Source organism: Gossypium hirsutum, chromosome A08 (assembly GCF_007990345.1).
Source record: "Gossypium hirsutum isolate 1008001.06 chromosome A08, Gossypium_hirsutum_v2.1, whole genome shotgun sequence".
In the NCBI taxonomy this organism is placed as follows: domain Eukaryota; kingdom Viridiplantae; phylum Streptophyta; class Magnoliopsida; order Malvales; family Malvaceae; genus Gossypium; species Gossypium hirsutum.
In genome coordinates this window covers 81,151,300-81,160,747 of record NC_053431.1, presented here as the reverse complement: position 1 = coordinate 81,160,747, position 9,448 = coordinate 81,151,300, and the positions used below count along the sequence as shown (strand labels likewise).

The following is a 9,448-nucleotide window of genomic DNA, read 5'->3' as shown; positions in this document are numbered from 1 at the left end:
AGGAAAAACTTTAAGAGGCCTTATTACATAACTGAAACCCAAATTAAAAAGCTTAAAGAATAAAAATTTAAAATAGTAGCAAAAGCAATCGTGTGACCCCTGTCAAGTCCCTCGCAGTATCGACCCACCTAAGAATTACCTGTACAGGAAAGCAGAAGGGTGAGTTTATGAAAACTCAGTGTGTAATCCTTTACAAAAAAACAATTGTGCAGTAAGAAGATACAGTCTGGGCCTAAGGCCGTTTCAGTAGCAGTTCAATTTCAGTTAGGGCCTTAAACTAAAACAGTAACAGTATCAGTGTGGCCATAGCCCATCTCAGTAACAGTAATAGGAATGCAATCAGAAAATTCTACCCATCCAACCTCTACACTCCACTCTGTCCAGCCCTACACTTCATGTGGGGATAAAATCGACCCAACTATCCCTACACTCCAGAACATAGCACCGATTGCGGCACTAAAATAGTATTTTCAACAGAGCTGCCAGTAATAGGCTTATAGCCTTTCAGTACACTTCATCCAATATCATATATCCCACCTCATGCAATATAACATAATATAAATGTATTTACAGTAAAAATGGCATGCTCAAACAGTCATACATCACATAGGGGTATATCAGTCATTTACCTCATTGGGGTATAACAGTCATTTCATTATATTAGGGTCTAGATATACTTATTGACCCAATAGTAGGACAACAATCATCTCAGGCGACTCGGGCAACCTTAACAGTCAAACAGTGAAAATGGGTCCAAGCCCATAATTTGGCCCATATGGGCCTACACACTCGTGTGGCCCATAAAGTCCAAAAATGACCTTGGCCGTGTGAGCTACACAGCCTGGCCCAATAATCTCCACACGCATGTGGTTTATCCATATGGGGCCCATGAGCCCGTGGCGTCCACACAGCCCATTTTGGCCCAACGTGGCCCAGTGATCGTAGTGATTCATAACAAGTAATAAATATTTATAATAAAGATCTGACCTAGACTAACTATTATCACAATGAAAAGGCAAGCGCACCTATCGAACAATAGTATAGTAACAGCAAGACCGGGATGTCGTACCCAAGGGAACCAAAAGTACTAATAATAACTATCTTTTTTATTATCTAGCCTAAGAATAAAAAAGGGGTTTGTTTTAATTAACTAATTATTTAAACTAAAAATGCACAGAGAAAAGAGTTGGGGAATTGCTTTCGGGAAAATCGATTGACTTGAGACAATACCTAAAGAAAAGTCCACCTAGACTTTACTTGTTATTCTAGCTCCGAATCAGACGATTTATTCATTAAACTTGTTCCGTAGAGATCCCTAAGTTATGTTATTATCCCTATTCAAGACTAATAATGTCTAATCCCTAGATTGAATAACTGAGACTTTTCTCTAATTAACACTCTAGGGTTGCATTAACTCGATCTATGGATCCCCTTATTAGTTTCACCCAAATCCGGTAAAATCTTGTCACCCTATTTCTAGGCGTGCAATCAACTCCGCTTAATTATGGCAAATGTACTCTTAGATAGGGTTTATTCTCCTCTGAATAAGAGCCTGTCTTGAATTAGTATCCTTGGATATCAAAACAGGAATTAAGAACACATAATTAAGAACAAGTTAAATATTTATCATACGATTCAGAAAATAATAACAAGATTCGTCTTAGGTTTCATTCCCCTTAGGTATTTAGGGGATTTAGTTCATAACTAAATAAGAAAACATCTCAAAAGAATAAAGAATACAAAACATAAAGAAAACCCAAAACTCCTGAAGGGAAATTCAAGAGAGATATTCAGTCTTGATGCTGAATCCGGCTTCTGAGATGGATCAATCAGCTTCTTTAGGGTAATTCCTTACCCCTCTTCTCTGTCTCCCTTTTCCTCCACCTCTAGTGCGTATTTATAGGCTTTGGAATGCCTAGAAACCCTCGAAATTGGCCTTTTCCGAATTGGACTCAACTTGGGCTCGACAGGGACACGCCCGTGGCACATGCCAGTGTTCGATTACTTTAGGCCGTGTTCGAGCCTGCCAAATTGACATGGCCATGCGGTCTGCCCGTGTGAGGAGGTCCAGGCTATGTTGATTTCGTACTTTGGCCCATTTTCTCCGTTTTTAGCCCATTTCTCGTTCCTTTTGCTCTCCTATCTCTCCTAAGTATAAAACATGAAATTAAAGCATTAGGAGCATCGAATTCACTAATTCTAATGAGAAATCATCCATAAAATGCATTAAACATGGGGTAAAAATATGTATAATTTACAGTTTATCAAATACCCCCACACTTAAGCATTTACTTGTCCTCAACCAAAATTCTCAACTCGTACTCAAAATAAATTCTCCTCAACTTATAATTCTTATCGATAATATCTCAAAATAATCCATAGGTAATCATACATTGAGAATTCAACTAAAAGAACATAAAAGTTTCAATCATTCCAAGTTTAGCATTTTATTTCCGAAAACATAGGTGTCTTTAGAGGGTTGTAATGAGGCTTGGTTAGAGGGTGTTGTCAAAAGCTGAAAGAAAGGGTTAGAATCGAGATTGAATTGAAAATTTTGCTAACTAGAAAAAGAGTTAATCTTCACTTGCGTACAACAGAGCTTCTCTTAGAATATGACATTATAGATATGCATACATAGTTGTGGTTTTTTTTTAATAACAAATTAAATAATATAGACTAAACATCAAGAATAAAACATAGCTAGGCAATCCATTCAACTTAAATCTTGACAAAAATAGGGATTAATTTAGGGGACTTCAACAATAATGGGTTAAAGGTTAATATTAAGGGTAATACAAGGAATAGTTTGCTAGGCTCAAGGGGGTTTACTAGGGGTTAATCGTGGAGGTAGGCTTTTCATGGCATGAGTGGGTTAATCCTAAGTGCCTTAATCATTTTGATATATCAAATCAAATGGTGTGGTCTCGACATGCATAATCAAGCAAGTTCTAGAATAACAATTCAATACTAATGCACTCGAAGCAATAATAAAAGTGAGCATGAAAGGATGAATAGATGCTCAAAAGGCTCAAAAATCTCACAAAAATTATGGCTTTTTGATGTTTAGACTCGTGAATTCTAATTCAAAGTAATACCTAGACTTGGGGAAACAACCTATAATTTTAATTTCTTAAAAATCAACTTATCATGCTTGATCCTCTAATGTCTAAAATTTTAAATAATTAGTGCATAAATCCCTATGTTTTAATTCAAGATATATCAATCAAAATCATAAGTCAATTAAAATTTATCCTAATTATGATATGAGAACTTTTTCAAGAGAACAAGGCAATCATTAATAAACATCCCCCACACTTAAGATGTACATTGCCCTCAATGTACAAAGATTGATATTAGAGAATAAAAATAAGATAGGGAGAGAAGTGACACTTCCTCTATGATGAATTCCTCGAACTAGAGTTTTGAAGAGTGATCGGTTCAAGAATGGAGGAGGATACTCTGGCGGTCGTAAAGGTTCATTAGCCCATAAATCCTGTGCCACAAGAATGTTATATCTAGTGGTAGCTATGGTCGTGGTTGAGCAGGACATGTCAGTCATGGAGAACCTTCCCCGGTGGAGTTCTAGTTCCTATGTGATGATGAGTTTAAAAGCTCTATATAACTGTGATAAAATCATGAACTTTTTAGAGGATATTAGGAAGAATAATTACTCAAAAAGAAATAATCGAAATTAATAATAAAAATAAAAAATAAAAACAAACTTTCTAAAATCTAATAAAGATAAAAAGTAGTTTCAATAAAAATTTAAAACATAAAATAAATAAGTATTTTTAAACATCTTCATCGCTAGATGGTTTGCAAGGTGGGGCTGGCGATGAGATGTGGAGGTGCTGGAAAATCTGGTGTAGAGTAGCATCAATGTTGTCAAATCATTGAAAACACTGCTGCTCGAATCGAGTGAGGCGCTCAGAGATGTCAGCACATGAAGCCGCCGCATGAACTGGACGAGAGGGTGGTGGTGACTGAGTCGGAGGGTCCTCGTGCTGTGGGGGGACATCATCAGGAATGTCCTCGTAGGCCTCCTCCTTGGTAGATTGGGCGAGATGATATGGGGAGGGTAGGTTCCTCGGTGCCTCTCGATCATCCTCATCCTAAGCATGCTCGAGATGCCTTGTGGAAACATCTGGACGATGAGGGTGAGGGATGATTCTTGAGCTGTACTGTTGAGGAGCCCGAAGTGTGGCACCAGCCGAGTCACGTAGGGACCAATGGAGATGACCCCCTTTCGATGCCGCTCCGTCTGGTGCTGACTTGTAAAGGCTATGAAATAGGCAAGGTCAATGACGTGCCCTTGCAACATGCACCATAAGAAGTAGACGTCGCGGGTATTGACGACGCCAGTGCTCTCTCGCCTCCCTAAAATCGTGTGAGCTAAACTAGTGTGTAAGTACCTCAGAGGGATGGTGGGAGAACTGATGCCTTGGAGTGGCTAGGATTGTACGAGGCCATGCTAGGGCCCAAAGTGTGCCAGCACTTCGAGGGAGAGAAATGTATGTGGCAACTAAGAGCATGTAGTTCATTTTCCACCCTAAACTCCTCCATATATAGGCCTAGTGCAGCACCAAATTCTTGGACGCTTAGCTGGTGGATTAATCTGCCTAGGTGGAACTGGACCGTGCCGGGATCATCGTATCTTATCATTAAGGACTGGAGATGGAACGTTGAGAAGAGTTCCATCGTAAGCTCGAGGTATGTCCGCTCAATAATCTCGAAGAACAGCTCCCACGGGTCAGTGGTTAAGAAAGCTCGAAGCTCATCGGCCATCTGGACTTGTTCTACGGTAGCCTAGTCGATGCAATGGCCCGCTGCTAAAGGTCAGACCCGAAGTATTTGGAAGAGCTCTTCTTGGGGCCCTCGTGGAAATTTTAGGAAAGGGTGACGAATTTCTGCGGTTGGACCCACGGAGGATGACGCTCCCTTCCTCTTCTTCGAGGCTTGTACAGTGGTTTTCTTTCCTCTTGAAGATGACATTGAAGGCCAGTGATATAAAGAATAATAATAGGTAAACATATTCGAAAGGGAAGTAAACTATTTCAGCCAAAACTACTAATATGAAGCAAACTCAACCACAATAATCGTGAGAATAAGAATAGAAATGTAATGGGTATAAGGTTTTCCTCGTCTCAATTTAACATAAACTGTATGGTAACTAACCTAGGAATGCTATTTAAATGATAGACATTAGCATGATAATCGCATGAAAATAAGTATTGTAATGTCATGGATATGAGGTGTGTCAAACAATTAGACTTAATTTGAAATGTATAATAAAGAACCTATAAATGCAAACTAAAAAATAAGGAACAAAAATGAAAACTAGTTCAAAAGTAATGGAGATTATTGTAATAATAAGCATTAATAATGAGTGAAATAGAAGTGAAAGGAGTAAACAAACGCTAAGGAAGAGGAATTGAGCTTTAAAAACGAAATTGACGGCGGCGCACGGGCGTGGCAAGGGGCAGTGTGGAGTTGCAGTGGCTAGAGTTAGGGTTTTTTGAATGGAGAAGACAACGAATAGTGTAGCCTATTTATAGATCTTGGGATACACATCCATGTGACACGCCCGTGTGCCCCCATTTCAGCCCATGTGTTTCCCATTTTTCCTATTTCGGCGCGTCTGAAATTTGACACACGCCTGTGTACATCGGGCGTGTTGGTTCCCACGGCCGTATCGTACGACCATGTCTAGCTTTGTTCGCTTCTTCCATGCCCATGTGTTCTACGCCACGCCCGTGGAAATTTGATAGGTTCGACCATGGGTGTTCGACACGGGCGTGGCGCACGCCCGTGCTGTTTTGACAGGTTCATCCATGGTTCCTCCACACGGGCGTGTCACACACCCGTGTTGTTTTGGCAGGCTCGACCATGGCCATGTCACACGACCGTGGCATTTTATCAAAGCCCGTGTTGGGGAAATCTTTTGCCCTGTTTTCACACAGCCTTAAGCACGCCCGTGTGATAGGCCATGTCTCTATGGAAACACCTGTATTCAAAATTTCTATTAGTAGGTTAGGAGTTAAATATCAAAATTTAAAGAAATTAATAATGTTAGTGCTTGGGCTGCCTCTCGAGAAGCACTTATTTATAGTCTAAGCTCGACTTACCTCTCTGATGAATGATCATGGTGGTTCGAGGAGTTCATACTCCTCATTCCTATTGTCAATTTTAAAATAAGGTTTTAATCGGGTGTTGTTTACCTTAAAAGTGCCGAACTTGGGATGACTCACCTCAACCGTACCGAATGGGAAAATACTGAGTACCTTAAAAGGGATTTCCTCATTTGGTGTGGTAGTGACAATGTGAGGATCAACAGCATCTAGTAAGACTGTATCGCCAACCTTAAGTTGATTAAGAGAGGTATCGGGCTTGTTTTTGCGCAGTTTCGGTTTATCATATGTTCTCAGTTCGTGTTCTCGCCATTCATCTAGCTCCTCTATCTGTAGTCTTTGTTTTTCATCGTCTTTGTTCTCTACTTGATAATAGTGCACTGCCTCTATTGTCTTGGTCCGAGGAGGTTCCTGTAAGAACGATTGAATATATCATCTACAAGTTTCATAGCATTATCTTGAGTCTTAGAAATTTTGACTGAATTGCGTGCTTGGAGTGTTACTACATCGTCTGCTACACAAAATGTTAGCTCTCCTGTGCCTATGTTAATAATGGTTCTGGAAGTTGCTAAAAACGGTAGTCCTAAATTAAAGGTACCTCGTTATCCTCATCCATATCTAAGAGGACAAAGTCTACTGGGTAAATAAATTTATCAATTTTAACGAGAAAATCTTCAATAATACCCTTAGGAATCAAAATATTTTGTCAGCCAATTGTATGCTCATCCTAGTCTGTTTGGGTTTACCGAGACCTAGTCATTTAAACATTTTATACGGCATAACATTTATATTTGCCCCTAGAACAGCTAAAGCATTATTCACAGATAAACTGCCAATTAAGCAAGGAATTGTAAAATTCCCTGGATCTTTCAATTTGTTAGGTAGATTATTCTTTAGAATAGTTGAGTAGTCTGCATTGAGTTCCACATGCGATGTATCGTCTAATTTCCTTTTATTAGCCAGAAGTTCCTTTAAGAATTTTGTTGAGTTGGGCATCTGTGAAAGAACTTCATAAAGGGTAAGTTAATATGTAATTTCTTTAAGAGTTTGACAAAGTTACCGAATTATTCTTCTGCCCTGTCTTTCATCATCGCTTTAGGATATGGTACACGAGGTTCATAATTCGTACTTACCTGTTCGGGATCATTATCGTTTACCTCTTCTCATCCTTTGTTCATTGTGTTGTTTTGCTGTATTTTTGGCTCGGGTATAACGAGTCCATCCTTATTTTGAGCGCTAATTGCATTGAGTTGTTCCCTCGGATTAGGTTCAGTATTACTTGGTAGGCTACCTTGTGGTTTTTTAGAGATTAGCTTGGACAGCTGGCCTATCTGAGTTTCGAGTCCTTTGATCGATGCCTGTTGATTCTTAAGTGCTGTCTCGGTATTTTGGAAATGGGTTTCTAACACTGAGATGAATTTTGAAAGCATCTCTTCAAGGTTCAGCTTCTTCTCTTGTTGATAAGGTGGCCGTTGAAAACCCTGAGGATTTTGTGGCTTTTGATTCCCTTGACCTCCCCAGGAAAAATTTGGGTGGTTCCTCCAACCAGCATTATAAGTATTACTGTATGGGTTATTTTGAGATCGAAAGTTATTGTTACCCATATAATTGACTTGTTCTTCTTCAGTTGCAGGATTGAAGGATTGGTATTCTATATGCACACCTCCTCTGCTTGAGTCACACCTCATTATTGGATGTACCTGCATAGAACCAAGAAAACTATCAATCTTTTTATTGAGAAGTTCTACCTGATTAGAGAGCATGGTGACTGAATTGATGTTATAAACGCCGGCTATTTTTTGTTGGCTTAGTCCTCATGACTTGCCACTGATAGTTGTTCAGTGACATCTCCTCTATGAATTCGTAAGCATCTTCCGGTGTTTTATTGTTGATGGTTCTGCCAGCAGCTGCGTCAACCATTTTCCGAGTAGAGGGATTCAAACCATTGTGGAATGTTTGTACTTGCAGCCAAAGTGGTAAACCATGGTGAGGGCACCTTCTTAGTAAGTCCTTGTATCTCTCCCATGCATCGTAAAGTGTTTCTAAATCCATCTGTACAAAAGAAGTGATATCAATACGTAATTTAGTCATTTTAGTCGGCAGAAAATATTTTAGTAAAAATTTCTCGGTCATTTGTTCCCAAGTAGTGATAGACCCTTGTGGTAACAAGTTTAACCACTGTTTAGCTTTGTTTCTAAGTGAGAAGGGAAATAACCAAAGACGGATGGGATCATCAGAAACACCATTGATTTTGAATGTATCGCAAAATTCTAGGAAATTTGCTAAGTGAGTGTTGGGATCTTCATCCTGCAAACCATTAAACTGAACAAACTGCTGTATCATCTGAATAGTGTTAGGTTTTAATTCAAAATTATTCGTAGCAATAGCAGGTCTAACTATACTTGATTCAGTTCCTATTAAAAAGGGTTTAGCATAGTCATACATAGTACGTGGAGCAGGATTTTGATTAGCTGCAATTGCAAGAGGCAGCTGATTGTCTTGGTTTTCAGCCATCTCGTCGGTTGGAGGTTGAGTATTGTCTTCTTGTTCGTTTTCTGTGTATCATAAACTACTCCTTATTTCTCTTTGATTTCTACGAACTGTTCGAACGATTTCTTCGTCAAAAAGTAAGGGTCCTGACGGGTTTCTTCTAGTCATAAACTATAAAAACCTGTCAAGAGAAAGAAAAAGTAAATTAATAAATAATAATAATTAAATTAAATTAAATTGCAAGAAAAATAAATGGCTAAAGTAATAAAAATTTAGTGTTCCTAATATTTCAATTCCCCGGCAACGGCGCCAAAAACTTGATCACAGTGATTCGTAACAAGTAATAAATATTTATAATGAAGATCAGACCTAGACTAACTATTATCATGACGAAAAGGCAAGCGCACCTATCGAACAATAGTATAGTAACGGTAAGACCGGGATATCGTACCCAAGGGAACCAAAAGTACTAGTAATAACTATCTTTTTATTATCTAGCCTAAGAATAAAAAGGGGTTTGTTTTAATTAACTAATTATTTAAACTAAGAACGCACAGAGAAAACAATTGGGGAATTGCTTTTGGGAAAATCGATTGACTTGAGATAATACCTAAGGAAAAATCCACCTAGACTTTACTTGTTATTCTCGCTCTGAATCGGACGATTTATTCATTCAACTTGTTCCGTAGAGATCCCTAAGTTATGTTATTATCCCTATTGAAGACTAATAACATCTACTCCCTAGATTGGATAACTGAGACTTTTCTCTAATTAACACTCTAGGGTTGCATTTACTCGATCTATGGATCCCCTTATTAGGTTTCATCCTA

The 9,448-nt window shown here is 38.8% G+C and overlaps 1 non-coding gene across 1 annotated transcript; it reads left to right on the top strand.

Moving 5' to 3' along the window:
- The first annotated feature begins 8,106 nt into the window (after positions 1-8,106).
- LOC121205700 (small nucleolar RNA R71) lies at positions 8,107-8,213 on the top strand. The gene has a single exon (XR_005900776.1). It is a non-coding gene; the product is annotated as a small nucleolar RNA R71 (small nucleolar RNA).
- Positions 8,214-9,448: the final 1,235 nt, after the last annotated feature.